This window comes from Physeter macrocephalus, chromosome 11 (genome assembly GCF_002837175.3).
Source record: "Physeter macrocephalus isolate SW-GA chromosome 11, ASM283717v5, whole genome shotgun sequence".
NCBI lineage: Eukaryota > Metazoa > Chordata > Mammalia > Artiodactyla > Physeteridae > Physeter > Physeter macrocephalus.
The window spans coordinates 2,235,123-2,257,540 of NC_041224.1; the positions used below are offsets into that span (position 1 = coordinate 2,235,123).

Consider the following 22,418-nt stretch of genomic DNA (forward strand, 5'->3'; position numbering starts at 1 on the left):
CTATATGACCAACTAGTATAGTGTTACTCTCAGATACCACTATCGACATAGTCATTGAGACGAATGGTCATGTAGCCACTGCTACCAACAGATACATCATCATCACAGATACATGTGGTTGGTTCAGTGAGTCCTTTGACTTGTCTAATCCTGATGAATACCATTTGAGATGTGAGTGGCTGCTGAAAGGCATTTAAAAGCCTTGAGAGGATACAATGCACTAGGGAGGTTGTTAATACGATGACTATGAGGAGGATAATAGCCAAGGATTTAAAATAACCCAGAGCACATTCCCAGGAGCCAAGATTTAAATAAATCAAATGAGTTATAATCGTATTAAAGTTACACATTTCTACATTTGGGGGGATAACATGCAATTGGGTTTCCATTTTTTTCTGAGTTATTTACATAGCACAACATGATGTATTAGCAATCACATATCCTCATGATTACTTAGGGAAGGATGACATGAGGATGTTTTATTTCAGGAGGTGGTGTTGCCGGTGGGCTTCCACCTAAATTAGGCCTCTATATGATTTGAGCCATCAGGTAATTTACTAAGAAGAATTTCTATGGAAACCAAAAAAAAACAAAGGTTAATAGTTGGAGCAAAATATAAACTCAGTGTCTGAGTTTGGAGAGGTGCCAATTGAGAAAATGTCTGAATTTGAGTTCAAAGCATTTTAGATGGTGAAAGGCAGTGGCAGTTTCAATCTGAAGGAGCTTCCAGATTTGCAGTTTGACTGTCTTTGATGGTGTCATTGGATGTTCTGGTGAACTCTCTTGAGTGTCCCATACAGCAGCAAGCATGAAGGTTGTCCATACATGATCTGTTATGATGATTTCTCTGAAGTTGACAGGTAGACAACAATACCTCAAAGACAATTAATAGGACTAGAATCTGATAACAGGTATACTATAGTTTTCTATTAAAACAATTTTTGTCTATATTTATATATTTTTGTCTACATTTTGTAAAGGTATTTTTATCAAAGATAATTACAGTGAGACTAATTTGTCTATAAAATAAGTCTGGCTGCATTAAATATGGCCTGGTTATTTACATGAATGTAGCAATAACAGTGATGATCTGTATATTCTTGAATATAATACTCCAATCAAAGCTTTGGTAGTATCCAAGGATGTTTATTAACTCCACAAAGCTAACCTTCAGTATTTAAAATTCTCAAGTAATAATAAACCTCAGACGAGAACTTTAAAAGTCTCTTTAGGCAGAGAAGCCAAGTTAAGGACTTGCCCAATTGTGTCCTGTTATAAGGAGAACAGATTATTTATGAACTTATGTAAATACCTATATTGTCATGAAATTAAGAATATTTAATAATTGTTTCTGAATTCTAGAGGAAACAGGGAGAAAAAGATAAGTGTTTCAATCTTTATTTGTATAGGTATATTTTATCAAATTGCTGTAAGTTATAGACAGCCTAAAAGAAAGGAGAAAAGGAGTTTCTTTAAATCTGGAAAACAAAACAAAGTACCAGCAATGTTACAAACAAAGTCATAAAAATTATAAACCTCTTTATCAGTTCATTGAATTCAATTCAAGAATTATTCAATAATTCTTGTTTTTCCTGATCTGGGATTAACAGTTATATGAATAAATCAATTTTTCCATTAGAATTCTAAAAATTCTTACTGAATTCAGCATTTTGAGCTAAAGTTAATAGAAACCTGTATTTTAGAGTAATTGTCAGGGACTTTTCCATGAATCTGCTTGAAGGTGAAACATTTTTGCCGGTAGTTGATTGTAAACACTTTCAGAGGAGAATCAAGTGTAAAACAATAATTGTCTGTGAATGATAAAAGACTTAGAAATAGCCATGGTAAACCAGACAAGGGGCCAGTCATACCTACCACAATGCTCACAATAGTCAGCCTGCCAAAATAGAAGGACCCATGCCACCCACATAGGGAGTACCCTTAGAACATATAGCAATGGTGACCAGAGGGGAGGCTGCTGCTGGGACACATAGGACATCTCCTAAGAGAGGCCACTTCTCCAAGATCAGGAAACATAACCAAACCTACCAGATACATAGAAATAAAAACACCAAATTAAGGAAAATGAGGTGACAGAAGAACATGTTCCAAAAAAAGGAACATGATAAAATGCCAGAAGAACTAAGTGAAAAGGAGATAGGCAATCTACCCAATAAAGAGTTCAAGGTAATGATTATAAAGATGAACAAAAAACTCAAGAGAAGAATGGATGATTATAGTGAGAAGTTTATCAAATAGTGTGAAGATAAAAAGAACCAGACAGAGCTGAAAAATAAAAAAACTGAAATACAAAATACAGTAGAAGGAATAAACAGTTGATGGAAGATAAAGAAGAACAGATTGGTGAGCTGGAAGACATAGTAATGGAAACTGAACAGAAAAAGAAAAGAAAAGAAATGAGGATAGTTTAGGAGACCTCTGAGACATCAAGCATACTAACATTTGCATTATAGGGATCCCAGAAGGAGAAGAGAGAGAGAAGGGGCAGAAAACATATGTGGAGAAATCAAGATTGAAAAATTCCCTGACCTGGGAAAGGAAACAGACATTACATAATGACTAAAAGATCAAGAAGAAGGTATAACAGTTGTAACTAGGTACGCACCCAACACAGGAGCACCTAAATACATAAAGCAAATATTAACAGACATAAAGGGAGAAATTGACAGTAAAACAATAACAATAGGGGACTTTAACACAACTCTTACATCAATGGACACATCATCCCGACAGAAAATCTATAAGGACATACCTTAAATGATACATTCGACCAAATGGACTTAATAGATATAAATAGAACATTCCATCCAAAAGCAGCAGAATACACATTCTTTTTAAATGCGTGGGGAGCACTCTCCAGGATAGATCACATGCTGGCCACAAAACAAGTCTCATAAATTTAATAAAACTGAAATAGTATCAGATATCTTTTCTAACCACAACATTATGAAATAAGAAATCAGAAAAAAAATGCATAAAACAGAAACATGTGGAGGCTAAACAATATGTTACTAAACAACCAATGGATCACTGAATAAATAAAATAAGAAATAAAAATATACCTGGAGACAAATGAAAACAAAAAAAAAATCATGATGATCAGAAAAGAAATAAATGAAATAGAGACAAAAAAAATAGAAAAGATCAATGAAACTATGATCTAGTTTTTTGGAGAGATAAACAAAATTAATGCACCTTTAGCCAGACTTATCAAAGAGAGAGACACAGAGAGAGAGAGAACCCAAATCAATAAAATCAGAAATTAAAAAAGACAAGTTAAAATCAACACCACAGAAATACAAAGAATCATAAGAGACTACTAGGAATCACTATTTGCCAATAAAATCAACAACCGAGAAGAAATGGACAAATTTCTAGAAGTGTACTAACTCCCCAGACTGAATCAGGAAGAAATAGAAAATACAAATAGATCAGCTACCAGTAATTAAATTGAATCAGTAATAAAATTAGAAAACAAAAACAAACAAAAAAACTTCCCAACAAACAATAGTTCAGGACCAGATGGCTTCACGGGTGAATTCTACCTGACATTTAGGGAAGAGTTAACACCTATCCTTCTGAAACTCTTACAAAAAATTGCAGAGGAAGGAACACTTCTGAACTTATTCTACAAGGCCAGCATCAGCCTGAAACCATAACCAGACAAAAATATCACAATAAAAGAAAAATACAGACCCATAACACTGATGAATATAGATGCAAAAATCCTCAACAAAATACTAGCAAACAAAATCCAACAATACATTAAAAGGATCATACACCATGATCAGTGGGATTTATCCCAGGGATACAAGGATTCGTCAATATATGCAAATCAATCAGTCTAATACACCACATCAACGAACTGAAGGATAAAAACCATATGATTATCTCAATAGATGCAGAAAAAGCTTTTGACAAAATTTAACACCCATTTATGATAGAAACTCTCCAGAAAGTGGGCATAGAGGGAACCTACCTCAACATAATAAAGGTCATACATGACAAACCCACAGCTAACATCATACTCAATGATGAAAAGCTGAAAGCATTTCCTGTAAGATCAGGAAAAAGGCAAAGATGTCCACTCTCACCACTTTTATTCAACACAGGTTTGGAAGTCCTAGCCACAGCAATTAGAAAAGAAAAAAGAAATAAAAGGCATCCAAATCAGAAGGGAAAAAGAAATTTTCTTCATTTGCACATGATACAATCATATATATATCTATATATCTACAATCATATCTATATCTATATATCTATGTATAGATATAAATATAAATCCCCAAAACCAGAAATACTGAGTTCTCTCTTATGAACAGAAGGATGACTTACTAAGAAGCTTCAACAAATAAAACTCAGGTATGCACAATAAAGTTATAAAGTTCAAATCACACAAAAAAAGCAGAGCTTTTTTTTAATCCAATGGAAACTTATCCTAGGAGGCTGAGATTGGTGAGAAAGCAGTGAGTGCAATGGGCTCTGCGGGTACCAGCACATGATTGCACATAAGTCTCAGTGTCACTGAGGGAGGTCTCCTTTGGTTCCCACTTCTGACCCCAGAAACTATCAAAAATTCAGAAACAGTAGAAATTAAAACCAGATCAGTAAAATAGTATTAGTAAGAGTTTATTGTGCTTATAAGAACAGTTCATGAACTAGGAGTCTTCAGACTAAACTGTAATTAAGTTCAGACATTGCAGGATGGCTTATAAAGTGAAAATGAGGAAGTTGTTTAACCCTTACAATGATTGGTTATTACAATGGGGGTTTGCAGATGGCAGAGGACTGGTTAAAAGTGATTTATCTTACAACATTTTAGGAAAATGAGTTAAGTTTCTTTTGTGATTATCAGAGGAAAACATTTATAAGAAATGGCCGAAGTTTCACTTATGTTCATGAAATAAGTTAGATTTAGTTTGGCTAACATGGCTTAAATGGTTTTGTCTTGAGGGATTTGCAAGCCTGGTCTCCATTTTATTTTATTTTAACACTATTATGGAATCTAAGTGTTTTGTTAAGTTTCAAAATATTTCAACAATGATGGTTTAAAATACTTTCTCCTAACAACTAGGAATCCCGGTCTTTAAAAGGTCTTTTTCAAAGAGAAGTATGTTACTTCAGATTCAAACTCAAGCCTGAAAGAAGAAACAGAATGTAAATATTAAAGATTTCTAATAGGCCCAACATTCTAACATTGACAATAGATGAATCATTGTCTTTTATTTCTGCTTGGGAAATAAGTATTATCTTCCTAAACAGGTCTCCACATAACTAAAATGGAAAAATACTTGAAGAACTTAGAAAAAAAAAGGAATCACTTGGTACGTAACTCTCATCAGTAAATATTTGTTGAATTAGATTTATCCTCAGAGTATAAATGTGTATGGCTGCTTTGCTTAAATTATTAGAAATTCTATTAGGCAGATTCAGAATTAGTATAATTCTTCTTTCTTGAGGTGATACAGCAAAGTGGAGAAGAACACACACTTTGAAGGATAAAAGTCTTTGATTCAATTACTACTCCAATTCTTATTAGCTGCATGATGATAACTTGTTTAATCTAACTACACCTCAGTTTCTGTTCCTGAAAAATGAAGATTAAAGCACCTATCTCTTTGGATGAGGCCAAATATGACTGTGAAACATTTAACACAGTAGTGGCTATGTAGTACTTGTTAACTATTGCTATGTTCCCCAACAGTTCTTAATGGTATTCATATAAACAAAATAAAATGAAAATTTATCACAACATCAAACTACTGTTAAACAATAACAGAGGAAGTTCAAGCTTTCTCTTGACAAAGAATGAAGGATGCAGAATGATGTTGCCTTTTCTATTACTAACAAATCAAATTAGGTTTGCTTTATACATATTGAATTTCAGGGCTCTTTCTAGGGTACTTGGGGTCAGCATCATGTGCCTGAATTGTTCAGGTGAGTTTAAGTCAGGTAAGAAGATCCTTGCTCAGAGGCAGGGCAGGTCTAGTGATCTCTAGGATGTAGAAAGTACCAGGTGGAATTAATTTTAACAGATGCTATTGATGAGCATGGACAGCTAGAAAGTCCTTGAACAGGGCTGGGTGACATGAGCCATTATTTTCAGTGAGTGACCTTTCTTGCAAAGGTGGACAACAGGTGTGATACTCATGGAAATGACAGAGAAAGATGACTCACTGCATTTCAATTTACATTACTTTTTTTTTTTTAGTGGGTAGGAATGTTCCCATTGAGGAGAGAGAGACAAAAGCCTCTGTTATTTCTTTGGCAGCTCTTTTTGTTTGTTTTTGACCCTGCTTATCTCCCAAATTAGATAAAGTAACAGAAATAGAGGTAAGGTTCATAAAGAGACTAAGATAAGAGAAAAGCCTGTGAAAATTCTGCCAGAGTAGGTTGGGAGAACTGCCCTGACTGAAAGCAGTGTGATCCAGCTGTCACAAACTGAATAGAAGAAGAGCCAGGACATATAATAGCTATTTTCTTTTTATTTCAGAAAGGTATGGCTGCATATATATTTTTTCTTTTTCAACTTAAAGACTAGTAATGTAGGCATTTTTCAAAATATTTGAGATTTTTTTATCACCTAGAAATTCTACAGAGACTTTCAGTCTCTTGCTAGGCAAATAAGACTTGAGACATTATTTTCCCCTTTCAACTTGTTATCTTACTTTTATTAAAGAATCTTAAAGACTTTATTAGCTAAAAATAAGGAAGGATCTGAATGGTGACAGATAATGGTGAGTAATAATGTGGCAATATACGAAAGATTGTATTATTTTGTAAACAAGAGAATGAAACTGTACTGCATTGCTATGTGACAGAACAAGCACAGATCAGGCTAACAACAGTAACTAAACAGCCGAGGGTCACTCTTGCCTTGACCAAAAGTATAAACATATATTTTGTGCTTTTAATCAACTCACATAATTGAGTCTTACCAATTTCCTTGGAAATCTCTGACAAAAAAGTTCCCATGGTTCTTTTTAAGTCTGTTCTGCATAAATTACACTCTAATTTCAGTCTTTTACTATCCCAAAGTGGATTGTCATTCAAATAAAAATTGGCCCAATCCTAAAAGTTAAAAATTAAAATATATGATACTTTTTCCTCTTTAAGCATGTCTTTGTTAACATAAGATTAAAACATTAGTCATATATTGTTTGAAGAACAATTAAATATATGTTTCAAAATGATTTTTTCTTAGTTTTTTTCAATAGGAAATTAAATGCTCTTCACCTAGCATGTTTATTAATTTATCTAATTCTTTAAATATATGATTAAGAGAATTGGAACATTTTGCCAAATTCTGAATGAAAATGACAATGAGCCATTTTCCCAGTTTCCTGTGAATATTTGGAGGGAATTGATGGCAATTAAATCTAATAAAACTTTTGTTGTCATTTTTAATTGAACGTTTTATTTTGAGATAATTGTAGATTCATTTCTAGTTGTAAGAAGTAATACGAGGAAATGCTTTAAATCCTTTACCCAATTTTCAGCAAATCTTGCAAAGCTGTATAATATCACCACTAGGATATTGACATTGATGTAATCCACTGGTCTTACTCATATTTCACCAGTTTTACTTGCACTAATTTGTGTGTGTGTGTGTGTGTATTAGTTCTGTGCAATTTACCACATGTCTAAGTTTGTATATCTACCACCACAGTCAAGATACAGGAAGTTCCAACAGAACAAAGATTCCTGGTTATGTCCTTTTATTATCAAGTCCACCTCCCAAACCTTCACTACCCTCCACTACCCTCCACCCTCCCTAACTCCTGGCAATCACTAATCTGTTCTCCATTTCTATAATGTTGTCATTTCTAGAATGTTATATAAATAGAATCATACAGTATGTGTGAGAATGACTTTTTTTTTGCTCTATATAATTATCATGAGACTCATTCAAGTTGTGTATACTACTAATAAATTTTAAAACATTAATAAGACAAATATAATCTTAAACTAGCTTTAGAATCACTAACTGATTTTTTTTTCTTTTAATGGTCTAATTTAGTGCTTCTCAGTCACCTAGAGGCTTGTTAAATTAAAACATAGCTTGCTGGACCTGCCCCTGGAGTTCTGACAAAGTAGTCTGAAGAGGGCCTGAGAATGCACGTGTCTGAATACTCTTGGTAAGGCTGATGCTGCTGGCACCACTTTGAATAGCGCTGTTGAAATTTATAATTCACAGCTCATCCTAATTCTCATTTAAAATATTGTTCTAAAAGAATTCATTCTCACTTGTCTATACCTAAAAGTTGGGGGCCTAAGAGAGAACATTAACACATTCTCAGGCTTCTCAAGGAATACTCCACTAGTCTCAGGAGGAAAACAGACTTTCTAAATCAGATACCAAATAAACAAATAGAACACAGGCAGTTTACAAAGGTGGAAATATAAATAGTCATAAACATATGAAAATGCTTCTAAGCAGTAATCAAGGAAATGCAAATTAAATCAATGAGTTCATAACACCTTTAAATCTTTCAAAAATTTGGTAACATGACATACTGGTAAATAGAGAAACATGCAGCCATAATAGATAATGGGCAGAACTACTTTATTGGGTAATTTTTCATAATTTATTAAGATTAAATATGCCTTATGATCCAGTTATGGCAGTACCAGAGAGAAAGAGAGAAAAATACATACCCAAGACAGCATATTATATGGGAATTTGTTGCAGATTTTTGAAAAAACTAAATGCATATAAATCCATAAATAAAGGGAAAACTAATTAATATCTCTCAGCAGTTTTAAGAAAATGAAATCACTCTCCGTGAACAAAGACGGAAAGGCTTCTAATTTAGCACATATCTAGGGTCTGACTGCCATCCTACCTGGTGACCAGGGAAGCCAGTGGATATTTCCTCTGCCTCTTCCTCTGGACCACTATAAATCACCAGTATCTCCCTGGAAGGTGCTTGTACATATGTCTGCACTCGAGGCTAGGTGGCTGTCATGTGAGAGACAGGCTCCTGGATTGCCTGGTTCTAATATCCAAAAGGGATTGAATTCACAAGTCCCACAGTACTGCAGCAAACAAAGAAACAGTTCTTAACTGGCTATCTTCCCAAGCTCAGAACAGAGGGGACAAACAGAAACGCTCATCTCCCAGTCTGTCTCTGAAAGAGGCCTATTTGCATACTTTGAAAGCTGCTGCCTGAGCATCAGATTTCTAATTTAGCACACACCTTATGGACTGAATGACATCTTTCCTGGAGACCAGGAAGCTTGTGGAACCCCTTCTGCTCACTCCCTGTAGCCTACTTCAAGATGCCAGTGTTTCTCTGGAAGAAGCTTGTACATACATTTGGCTCCCCAGCTTTTCCAGCCACAGGCCAAGGATAGGCACCTGGATTACTTGGCTCTGAGAACCAACAGGGCTTGCATTCTCAAGTGCCACAGGACTGCAGCAAAGAAGCATTTTTTAATGGGTATAGAAGCACCTCTGCACACACAGCTTTACACCTGGACCAAGCACAGGGGGAGCAGGCAAAATGCCAACCTTCTGGTTTCTTCCTGAGTGTGGCCTAACTACATACTTTCCAAGCTGCTGTCTGAGACTCCAGTTTCCAATCAATTGGCATCTAAGTGCTGGCTGTGTTTCTCCCCTTTGGGACACTGATGGGTCTTGGCACATCCTCAAATACTGAGAGGCATCAGGAACAAAGAAGGTGGCTTTGTATTTACAAAAATATAAGAGACAAACAAGACTTCAGGCTGGACTGACTGACGGAGTACATCTCCCACATGAGACCATTCTGTCAAGACTGCAAGAGGTGGCTGCTTTATCTATGTGCAGAAACCAATATAGAGAGTAAGAAAAATGAAGAAAGAGAATATATCCCAAAGAACAAAATAAAACTCCAGAAACAGATAATGAAATAGAGATGAATAATTTACCTATTAGAGAGTTCAAAATAACAGTCATAAAGATGTTCACTGAGGACATGAACAAAGTAAGAATATTAAAGTAGAGATAGAAAATATTAGAAAGTACCAAGCAAATCACAGAGCTAAAGAATATAATAAGTAAACTAAAAAATTCAATAGAGGGGTTCAACAGCAGACTAGATGAGCAGCAGAAAGGATCAGTGAACTTGAAGACAGGATGGTGAAATTCATCTAATCTGAGAAGCAAAAAGAGAAAAAGAATGAAAAACAGTGAAGATAACTTAAGAGATTTTTGGTATACCATCAAAAGGAACAATATATATGCATTATAGGGGTCCCAGAAGGACAAGAGAGAGACAAGGGACAGAAAGCTTATTCAAAGAAAAAAAATGGCTGAAAAGTTCCCTAACCTGTAGAAAGAAACAGACATCCAAATCCAGGAAGCTCAGAGTTCCAAATAAGATTAATCTAAAGAGACCCACAACAAGACATATTATAATTAAATTGTCAATAGTTACGGAAAAAATCCTAAATGCAGCAAGTACAAAACAACTTGTTACACACAGGGGAGTCCCCATAAGATTATAAATGGATTTTCAGCCAAAACTTTGAAGGTCAGAAGGGAGTGGCATGATATAGTCAAAGTGATGAAAGAAAAGACTGCCAACCAAGAATATTGTACTATACCTGGCAAAGTTGTCCTTCAGAACTGAAGGAGAGATAAAGAATTTTCCAGACAAACAAAAGCTGAAGGAGTTTATCACCACTAGGCTGGCCTTACAAGGAATGTTAAAGTTAGTTTTTCAAGCTGAAATGAAAAGACACTAGTTAGTAGCAGAAAAACATAGAAAGTATAAAACTCATGAGTAAAGGTAAATATATATTTAAATTCAAAATACTCTAATGTAATGGTTTTGGGTAAATCATTTATAACTGTAGTATAAAGGTCAAAAGACAAAAGCATTAAAATTAACTATAGCTATAACAACTTGCAAAGGGATACACGATGTAAAAAGATGTAAGCTGTGATATCAGAAACATAAAATGTGGGAGGGAGTGGACAAATGTAAAGCATGTAAAGTTAAGTTGTTATCAGATTAAAACAGGCTATTATAAGATGTTTTATGTAATCTTCATGATAACCACAATGCAAACGCTTATAACAGAAATACAAAAGATAAAGACAAAAGAATCAAAGCCTACCACTACAGAAAATCACCAAATCAAAGAGAGAGGGGGAGAGAGAGGGAGAGAGAGAGAGAGAGAGAGAGAGAGAGAGGAATAAGAGAGAAAGAAAGGAACCAGGAATTATAAAACAACCAGAAAGCAATTAACAAAATGGAAATAAGAAGTCCACACCTATCAAAAATTACTTTAAATGTAAATGGACTAAATTCACCAATCAAAAGAGCTAGGGTGGCTAAATTGATTTTTTTAAAAAAACAAAAAAAAACCCTATATTCTGTCTACAAGAGACTCTCTTCAGACATAAAGACACACACAGACTACAAGTGAAGTAATGGAAAAATATATCCCATGCAAAAGGAAGCCAAAAGAAAGTTGGAATAGATATACTTATATAAGATAAAATAGACTTTAAGCCAATGACTGGAACAACAAAGAAGACCATTATATAATGATAAAAGGGTCAATTAATCAAGAAGATATCATATTTGTAAATATTCATGCATGCGACACAGGAGCATTTAATACATAAAGCAAATATTAACTGACCTAAAGGGAGAACTAGACAGCAATACAGTAATAGCAGGGGACTTCAATACTCCACTTTCAACAATGTATAGATTACCCAGACAGCAGTAAGAAAACATTTGACTTAAACTACACATTAACCATATGGGCTTAACAGACATTTACAGAACATTCTATCCAATAGCAGCAGAATACACATTATTTTTTAAAAAATATTATTCTTTATTTACCAGTTTTCAAAATAATGAGTTGGCACTTTAAAAGGTGGCCAGCATGTTTTTTTAAGTATTATAAACACATGCATTTAAATATATTATATGTGTTTAAATCCATTAAAGTAATTGTCCTTACTGATGTTCTCAAGTGCAAGTGGAACATTCTCCAGAACAGATCATATGTTAGAGAACAAAACATGTATTAATATATTTAAGAAGACTGAAATCATATCAAGAATTTTTTTCCAAACACAATGGCGTGAAACTAGAAATCAATTACAAGAAGACAACTGGAAATTTCACAAATATGTGGAGATTAAACAACATATTCTCAAACAACCAAGGATCAAAGATAAATCAAAACAATATCTTGAGACAAATGAAAATGGAAACACATATATCAAAGCTTATGGGATTCAGCAAAAGTAGTTCTACAGTGGAAGTTTGTAGTATTAATCACCTAAATTAAGGAAAAAAGGATATTAAATTAAAAAAACTAATGTTACACCACAAGAAACTAGAAAAAGAAGAAAAATCTAAGCCCTAAATTAGCAGAAGGAAGAAAATAACAAAGATCAGAGTGGAAATAAATAAAATAGAGACTAAAACACAATAGAAAAGATCAAAGAATCTAAGAGCTGTTTTTTTGAAAAGATAAACAAAGTAGACAAACTTTTAACTAGACTCACCAAGAAAAAAAGAGAGAGGACTCAAATATTAACTAATAAATGAGAGAAGAACCATTAAAACTGATACTACACAAATACAAGGGATTGTAAGAGACTACTGTGAATAATTATACAACAACTAATTGTACAACATAGGAAAAAATAGATAATTTCCTAGAAATTTACAACCTATCAAGATTGAATCATGAAGAAATAGAGAATCTGAATAGACCAATTACTAGTATGGAGATTTTACTAATAAAAAATTTCCCAACAAAGAAAAGTCCAGAACCAGATGCTTTCACTGGTGAATTCTACCAAACATTTAAATAATAATTTATACCAACCCTCCTCAAACTCTTCTAAAAAACAGAAGAGAAGGGAACACTTTCCAAACTCATTTTATGAAGCCAGTATTATTTTGATACCAAAACCAGACAAGGATGCAACAACAACAAAATTACAGTCCAATATCCTGACGAACATAGATGCAAAAATCCTCAAAAAAATATTAGCAAATCAAATTTAAGAGTATATTAAAAGGATCATACACTATAACGAAGTGGAGTTTACTCCAGGGATGCAAGGATGGTTCAGCGTCCATGGATCAATTAGTGTGATATGCCACATTAACAAAATGAAGGGTACAAATCTTATGATCATCTCAATAGATTCAGAGAAAGCATTTGACAAAATTCAACACCTATTTTGGATAAAAACTCTCAACAAACTGTGTATGGAGGGATCATACCTCAACATAATAAAGGCCATGTTTGAAAAGCCCATAGCTAACATCATACTAAACAGTGAAAAGTTGAAAGCTTTTTCCTCTAAGACCAGGAAAAAAATAAGAATGCCCACACTTGCCACTTTTATTCAACATAGTACCAGAATTCCTAGTGAAAAAAATTAAGCATGAAAAAGAAATAAAAGGCATCCAAATTAGAATGGAAGAAGTAAAACTGCCACTATTTGCAGATGACATGGTGCTATACATAGGAAACCCTGAAGACCCCACCAAAAAAATGTTAGAACTAATAAATTCAGTAAAGTTGCAGGATACAAAATCAATACATAAAATCAGTTGCATTTCTGAACATTAACAACAAACTATAAGAATAAGAAATTAAGAAAACAACCTCATTTACAGTAGCATCAAAAAGAATAAAATACTTCAGAATACATTTAATGAAGTGAAATATCTGTATACTGTAAACTATAAGGCACTGATGAAATAAATTGAAGAAGACACAAATAAATGGAAAGATATTCTATGCTCATAGATTACAAGAATTAATATTGTTAAATTCCATACAACCCAAAGTTATAGATTCAATGCAATTCCTATCAACATTCCAATGGCCTTTTTCAAGAAATAGAGAAAAAAATCCTAAAATTTGTATGGCACCACAAATGAGATCAAATAGTCAAAGCAATATTGAAAAAAGAAAAACAAAGCTGGAAGAATCACAATTCCTGATTTCAAACTATATTACAAAGCTATAGTAATCAAAGCAGTATAATATTGGCATAAAAACTGATATATAGATCAATGGAATAGAATAGAGAGCCCAGAATAAACCCATGTATATATGTCAATTAATTTTTTACAAAGGAGACAAGAATATATAGTGGGGAAAGGACAGTCTTTTCAATAAAAGGTGTTGGGAAAACTAGATAGACACATGCAAAAGAATGAAACTGTACCCTTACCTTACACTGTACACAAAATCCATTCAAAATGGCTTAAAGATTTGAATGAAAATATAGGGGTAATCTCCTTGACATCCATCTTGGCAATGATTTTTTTTCTTTTTTTGATTTGACAGCAAAAGCAAAGATCTGTTGATCTTTGGGACTACATCAAAATAAAAGCTTCTGCATAGCAAAAGAAACCATCAGCATAATGAAAAGGCAATCTACAGAATGGGAGAAAATATTTGTAAATCATACATCTGATAAGGGGTTAATATACAAAATATGTAAAGGATTCATACAACTCAACAGCAAAACAAACAAACAAAAAAGCTAAACACTCTGATTACAAATGGGCAGAGGAACTGAATACACATTTTTCCAAAGAAGACACACAAAGAGTCAACAGGTACATGAAAAAGTACTCAACATTACTAATCATCAGGGAAATGCATACCAAAAACACAATGAGATCTCATCTCACACCTGTTAGAATGGCTATCATCAAAAAGACAAGAGATAACAAGTGTTGGCCAGGTAGTGGAGCAAAGGGGACCCTTATGCACTGTTGGTGGGAATGTAAATTGGGGCAGCCACAATGGAAAGCAATATGGAGGATCCTCAAAAAATTAAAAATAGAGCTACCATATGATCCAGCAATCCTCCTTCCGGGTATATATTCACAGAACTCAAACAGACACCTGCAGTCCTATGTTCATTGCAGCATTATTCACAATAGCCAAGATATGGAAACTATCTAAGTGTCCATCAATGGACTAATGGATAAAGAAGATGTGGTAAATATATACAACGACATATTACTCAGACATGAGAAAAGACATCCTCCTGTTTGCAACAGCAAGGATGGCCCTTGAGGGCATTATGCTAAGTGAAATAAGTAAGATAAAGAAAGACAAATGCTATATGATCTCGCTTATATGTGGAATCTAAAAAAGCCAAACTCGCAGACCAGAACAGTGGTTATCAGGGGCTAGAGGATGGAAGAAACGAGGAGATACTAGTCAAAGAGTACAAATTTCAAGTTATTAGATGAATAACTTCTGGGGATCTACTGTACAGCATGGTGAATATAGTTAACAATATTGTATTACGCACTTGAAAGTTTCTAAGAGTAGATTTTAAATGTTATCACCACAAAAAAAATGATAATTATGTGGTGTGATCCAGGTGTTAGCTAAGGCTATGCTGGTAATAATTTTGCAATATATAAACATGTTGTACACTTTAAACTTACCAATGTCATGTCAATTATATGTCAATGAAGCTGGAAAAAAATCACTTCAAAAAATAACTAATATTACTAAATAACATATATGCTAGGTATTGGTCAAAATAAAAATAATAATAGCTAATACTTATTGAATGTTTACTATGTCTCAGGCACTGGTGCATGCACGCTATACAGCCCTATAAGGTAGGTATTATTTATCGTTTGTCTATTTCACAGGTTCCTAGGAAGTACTTAATAATCTGACATAGTAAGAAAAGATATCCTGGTAAAGCTAAGGGTGTTAGCAGTGATTCAAAAGGTTTCTCTCTAGGGCCCAGTCATTAATTGACTCCACTCTAGTAACAAGGAAAGTTTTTTTCTCCCCTATCAAAGGACAAATTACCAGAAGACAGGCTCAGTTAACTCAGCTTGGGGAAAGTACTTACTCTATGGATCAATGAGCTTTGCCCAGAGTGGCAGAATCACCAGTTCAGACATAGTCAGTGGAGGCCCATCTGCATGTTTTGACTGATCTCTGAGATGGGTGAAGTTGGTGGAAGTGGGCGGGAACAAAGTTATAAGTCAGAAAGTTCACTCCAACTCTTGTCCCCCTTATTCTGTGAAGCCCCTGGTATAGGCAAACAAGGAGTGGGAGAAATTGATTCAACTAATACTTACGGAATGTTTTAGGAGTACCTCAGCTGTGCCTGGTACTTTAACAATTTGCCTTTATAAAATGTGTTATGGTTTACAAAGATCTTTTACATAGACCTTTCTTCTATTATTCCCCAAACCACCATGGGAATGTAAGCAGTGCAGATAGCACACTCCCCCATTTCTACAGATGAAGAAAATCAAGCTGACAAGCAGCTTGCCCAAAAGTCACATGTTTGGACAGAGGGGACGGAAATGGTACTCTGACCCATGAGTTTTTAATCCCCAGCCAGTCCTCTTCCCATTAATATTTGATGTGAGCATTTAGTACTGACTTGGGGGAAAAAGTACTAAGAACAGCTTATTTCATTGAGAAGGAGGAACTTAAAGTCCAAGGAGGTGAGTAATAGGGTCCGGATGGAAGATGTGACTAGCAATAAAATGAAAATGATAGCAGAGAGAATTTATTCACAAAGAAGCAGCAAATTTATTGATGGGATTTATCTAGTAAATGACAGTGAGGAATAAAATAGACTTTGTTATTCTAATTTAGGAAAGAATCACTCGATGTGGAATAAATAGAGCAATTTTCTCTGATGATAGAGAAATACTCCACACTTATGTCAAGATGATAAACAATGTTGTCAGGACAGCATTAACTTGGGGGAGAAAATCAGTGGTGAAAAATATCAGGCTTAATTTTAACATTCTTAGAGAAGATACCCCTATAGGATTACTAAAGATTTGCTTCATGGCAAATACTCTTTTTTGCATCATCTCTGTCAGATAAGGGTTGAATTGGAATTACAGAGCAAATGAAATTGTCAGGTCAATGTCACAGGCTCCTCCTCAGCCAAGTTAATTCCTTATTAGGAAATAGTCCCATGAGGGCAAGGCACAGAAATAACGAGAATAAGAAAGTGGCTAAGTATCTTTTGCTACAAAGAAAATAATTATTTAATCTTGCTTTCCAGATTTTTTTCAGGTAATTTCATTATCTTACCTCTAAACATGTCTGATGTAGAATGAAGAGATAATTGTAGCAAAACAGAATACTGTCACCCTTATGGTTTATTGTTGCCACGAGATGAGGGATGTTATTTTACCTCTGCCGTCATCACATCTAAATATTGAGACCTTCAAATGCAACGTGCTTTTCACCAAATTTTTCCTGCAGATGGGTTCCAAAAGCTTCGTGTCAGCTAGCTGAATTGTCAGTGGTGTTGTCATTGTCATTCTCTGTGATAAATGTTGGGTTGGGTTGATTTAATTACATTTGCTCACTCTCTCTGGTTATTGAAAGGAAAACGTTTCTGTTTATGTGGCGCTAAAGGTTCTTTCATACCTCCAAGATACGGAAAGAGAAAAAAGTCAGTTGCAGAACAATGTTTCACATTCAGTGGCGTGCACTCGGTGTGCAACACAGAGCACTGGACGGAGGAGCTCCGGACGGTTGAGAATTGCTGCATCTGAGGAAAGGAGGGGAAAGCAGCAGGAGCACTGGATGGGAGAAGGGGCACATTCATGTTTTTTTCTAAATATTTCTGTGTGGTTTGAATCTTTTACAACAATAACATATTCATGTATGACATGTGTGATTTTAAAAGGACAATAAAATAAAAGATGCATTCAGTCAATGAGAAATGGGGCTTTTACTTGCAATGCTGCTTAAAGGTTAAATTTGTGATGTCAACTACTGGTGTTAGGTTCTAAGGCCAATTACTGCTTGGGTCTGTTACCCAGGAGATCATCTCTCTAGGAGATTTTCATTATTTTTAAATTATTTACTTGAAAAGTTTAAAGGTATCAAAATATGTTAAATGTCCTTAGAGTTTTAGCTTTGGGCAGCATTACCAAGAACCTGCCCAGAAATGAGAATACACTACCAAAAGTGTAAAGCTAGACTCTTACAACTTTTCTTCTAATACTTTTTCCAGAGTGAAGATATTTTAAAAATTGTTTTAAAGTTCTAAGTTACTTATGAGATATCACCCTTCTCCACAGCCATTTACCAAACTCTACAAGTAGCTTAAACCCTGGCTTTGGGTCCCTAAACCACTTATTTGTTATTGTTGTTTCCTCAGTGGTTTAATGATTATCATTAGAGGCTTGTACAAGTGTACACTTGTTGAGAGGCACAGGGGAGGAAGAGAGGAAGACTCTCAGGCTGTCCTTCTTGGTCACTTTGACAAGCTCAGTGTCTTCAATTTACATTAGCTCCAATGTTGCAGATCCTAGGTGTTTGTTCTTGGTCTTCCATTCTTCTTAAACTTTCTGTGGGTGATCTTGCCTTTACCCAAGTCTCAAGTAATCACATGGGAACCATATTCTCAAATTTGTAATATAGCCCAGATCTTTCAGGTATGCTCCAGTTACCTCCCTCCAGCTACATATTTAACATCCTCAGTCAGATGTCCCACAACCATGACAAACTTAAAAGGTACCAAAGTGGACTCATCTCTCTCTACCCCAAACCTACTCTACTTCCTATGAACTCAGTAGTTCCCAACCAGTGGTGATCTTGGCCCCCAGGGATATTTGGCAATATCTAGAGACAACTGTGGTAGAGGAATACTGGGCATATGATGGGTAGATCCTGAGATGTTACTAAACATCCTAAAATTTACAGGACCCTCTCTCCCACCACATGGCAAAGAATTTTCTGGCCCAAAATGTCAGTAGGGCCAAGTGTGAGAAAAGATTAATTTCCAAAATGATTGAGAAATGGTTAATTTAATGGTTAATTCATGGATAATGGGTTAATACCTCAGAGAAGAAGGACACCATCATTCATCCTTGAAGTTATCCCTATTTTCTTCCTCTCTCTCACTTCTCACATCTAGACGTTCACCAGTCCCATGGATTCCAGACACAATTGATCTCCACACTGCTACAGCCACAGTCACGACTTTAATTCACAGCATCTCCTGGGCTACATCACTTATTTTTTAAATTAATCTCCCCTCTTCCTCTTTTCCTCCACAGTCTATTTACTGCTGCTTGAGGGATCTTTTCAAAACACATTCATATTCATGTCACTCTCATGTAAAAATCATAATATCATTTTCATTGCCTATGGATAAAGTTTGAGCTGCAGATCCTGTTCTGGTCTGATCCCTTTAGATCTCTTTAGTGCCTTGTTTCTCAAATCCCCCATCTTGGCCACCAGCTCCCCAAATCCTCCACACATATGAATGACTTGAAGATCTAGAGGATTTAATGCTATCTTTCAGCCTCTGTGCCTTTGTATGTCAGCATGGAATGGCATCCCCTTACTCTATCTTTTCTGTTCATTCATAGGTGTTACTCAAGATGCAGCTCATATGTAAATCTGTCTGAGAATACCTTTTTATCATAATAAAATCATAATATCATTTCATTGCCTATGGATAAAGTTTGAGCTGCAGATCCTGTTCTGGTCTGATCCCTTTAGATCTCTTTAGTGCCTTGTTTCTCAAATCCCCCATCTTGGCCACCAGCTCCCCAAATCCTCCACACATATGAATGACTTGAAGATCTAGAGGATTTAATGCTATCTTTCAGCCTCTGTGCCTTTGTATGTCAGCATGGAATGGCATCCCCTTACTCTATCTTTTCTGTTCATTCATAGGTGTTACTCAAGATGCAGCTCATATGTAAATCTGTCTGAGAATACCTTTTTCCCTAACCAACCCAAGATGCCCATACTTGTCAAATTCATGGTTGAAAATAACAGAATGAGATTCTGGATAATTTAAGTTAAAAAAAGAAATTGATTAAAAAGGGTATTAATAGCTGTACTGGGTTGAATAGTGTCTTCCAAAAATTTTTGTCTTACCCAGAGCCTGTAAATGTGACGTCCTTTGCAAATAAGGTCTTTGCAGATATAACCAAGTTAGGATGAGGTCATACTTAGTTAGGGTGTACCCTAAATCCTATATGACTGGTATCCTTATAAGAAAAAGGAAATTTGGACATAGATATACTTAACGACAGGGGAGAAGGTCATGTGCATGTAATGACAGGAGAGACTAAAGTGATGTATCTCCTAAGGAACATGCCAAGGAACTCCAGGGATTCCTGACAACGAATGGAAACCAAGAAGAGAGGTATGGAACAAATTCTCCTTTGAAGCCTCCAGAAGGAACCAATGCTAAAACACCTGGATTTCAGACTTCTGGCCTCCAGAACTGGGAAATAATACATTTCTACTGTTTAAGCCACCCACTTTGTGGGTATTTGCTATGGCAGGCTTAGGAGACTACTACAGTAGGCCAGATAATCAGTAGGAAGAATAAAAATGTGTGCTATTGTTAGTTCATCAAGGTGGAGTTAAAAATCCTTCTCCAGAATGATTTCCTGAGAAAGCTGTCTCTTGAAACCTGCTATTACCAACAGCCCTGCCAGCCCTCCATGTACACTTCTGGTGTATCCCGGCTCCACCACCTCTGAACGTTTCCTGTTGCATCATGAATCTCCAGCTCATTCCCAGGCACCATCAGCCCTTTCCAGCTCCCCAAGTGACTCTGCTTCACTCTCTCAAGTTGGGTGAAAAGTGCTCTTAGCAGGGACCAGCTGTACAATTTGTGGAGCCCGGTACAAAATGAAAATGTGAGGTCCCTCATCCAAAAATTATTAAGAATTTTAAGACAGTGACAGAAGAGCATTAAACCAAATGCTGTACCCTTCTAGGCACAGGTCACACACCTATGATGCTAGCTCTGGCTTTTAGTCATACTTGGGTGACATACCCATACTCTTCACTGAGAGGATTCAGAGGAATATTGTCTACGCTTTTTAATCTTAATAATGAAGAATAGGGCCCGCCTTTCCACTTATGTTTGCATTCCTCTAAAATACGAAAGTGATCTGATATTTGGCAACAAAAAAGATAAATGTTCCAAGGTAGAGCTTACATATATTTTATAGCACTGCATTGCAATTGACTACTTTCATGTCTGTCCCCTTTGCTAAACTGTTAGAAGACAAATGCTTAGTTGGACAAGTACAATCTTCTTTTTCCATCGCCAACACTTTAAATCAGGGATGACTCACACATATGATATGCAAAATTTTCATTTTCTTGTTTTTCCTCCTTGTGTAGATAACTTTATTCTAATCATATGAAATATGTGTAGGAAATTGTGATGCTTTGTGCTTATTTCATATATACTAAATTGCCATGGAGCACATTTTTTTCAGTATCCATTATAACGAAGATGTGTTACATGTATTAAAATGCAAACTATTGTCTAGGTTCTGTCTTGTAAAATATCAACCATGTGTAGGCAAATCAATTTCCATGTGTCCTCTTTCTTTCCTACCAAGTAGTAAAGGACTCTTTTCTGACAGCCCCCAAATGACTTCATGTGCTCATCCAGTTTCTGTTCCAACTTTACTAGGCAGTCCAACCTCCGGAAAGATTGGATCTCAAGACTGAATGAACTCTCCACATTCTCTTTTGAAAGATAAACATGCACTCTATAAACTTCATCGACCTAAACAACAGAAACATCTGTTCAGGCTCATGTGTAGCTTTTTGGCTGAGTTCAGCAATAGGGAGGCTTAGGAAGTGTGTTCATCAGCTATGTTCTGCAGCACCCAAACATCATCGCTGGTCAGAATGATGCACTGTAGAGATTACCAAGCCAGGGAATAACTAAACTGGATAGCCATTCATAAACAATCCTGGTAATGCTATTATACTGTCCTCATATCCCACGGTTTTGTCTTCCATCAGAAATGATTTTAGGATATAAATAAGCATGAAATGTAAAAGATTGCTTAAGTAGATAGGGTCATCAGATCATTTAAGTGGACATAAATATTGAGTTATAGAACAAAGCCCAGAAGAGCTTCTGGAAGATTATTTACTCTATCCACCAATGTTTGTAGTCAATCATTCTCACCAGATTAAAAGCCCCAAATATTCTTCTTTCTAGGTTACAAGTAACATCAGAAATGTTATCCTTAGGATTCTAGTCCTGTGGGTTCAGTGACTCAACAGGGAGTGGAGAAATATTAAGTACCTACTACACGACAGCCTTTATGTGAAAAATCATACAGATCATTAATGGTCATCATAGCACTCCAAGGTACGTTTCATTACCTTCATTTGATAAAAGAAAGACCACTTAAACTCAGAGAGTTTAAGTGACTTAAATTCAAACAGATAACAAATGAAAAGATCAAACTGTAAACAAAGAATTCTTGAATCTATGTTCCTTTATTGTTGATGTTTTTCTTTTCTACTATGCACTATAAACCCCTCTTTTAATGTCAAGTGTGTCAGGCAGTTTGCATTTGATCTTTCTAAGTCATCTGTAATTTAGTAGGAAT

The 22,418-nt window shown here is 35.3% G+C and overlaps 2 long non-coding RNA genes across 6 annotated transcripts in view; one reads left to right on the plus strand and one right to left on the minus strand.

The window, feature by feature from the left end:
- LOC114487257 (uncharacterized) overlaps positions 1 to 17,642 on the plus strand; it is a 35,448-nt gene extending 17,806 nt beyond the window's left edge. The window contains exons 4-7 of one of the 2 annotated variants that reach the window (XR_008618454.1): positions 5,284 to 5,345; positions 8,042 to 8,159; positions 15,617 to 15,650; positions 17,434 to 17,642. This is a non-coding gene — a long non-coding RNA (uncharacterized lncRNA). The remainder of the gene's footprint in view (positions 1 to 5,283; positions 5,346 to 8,041; positions 8,160 to 15,616; positions 15,651 to 17,433) is intronic. The other variant, XR_008618453.1, reaches the window with a different exon arrangement.
- The window catches only part of LOC114487255 (uncharacterized), a 364,849-nt gene that overhangs the window by 150,584 nt on the left and 191,847 nt on the right, over positions 1 to 22,418 (minus strand). The window lies entirely within an intron of this gene.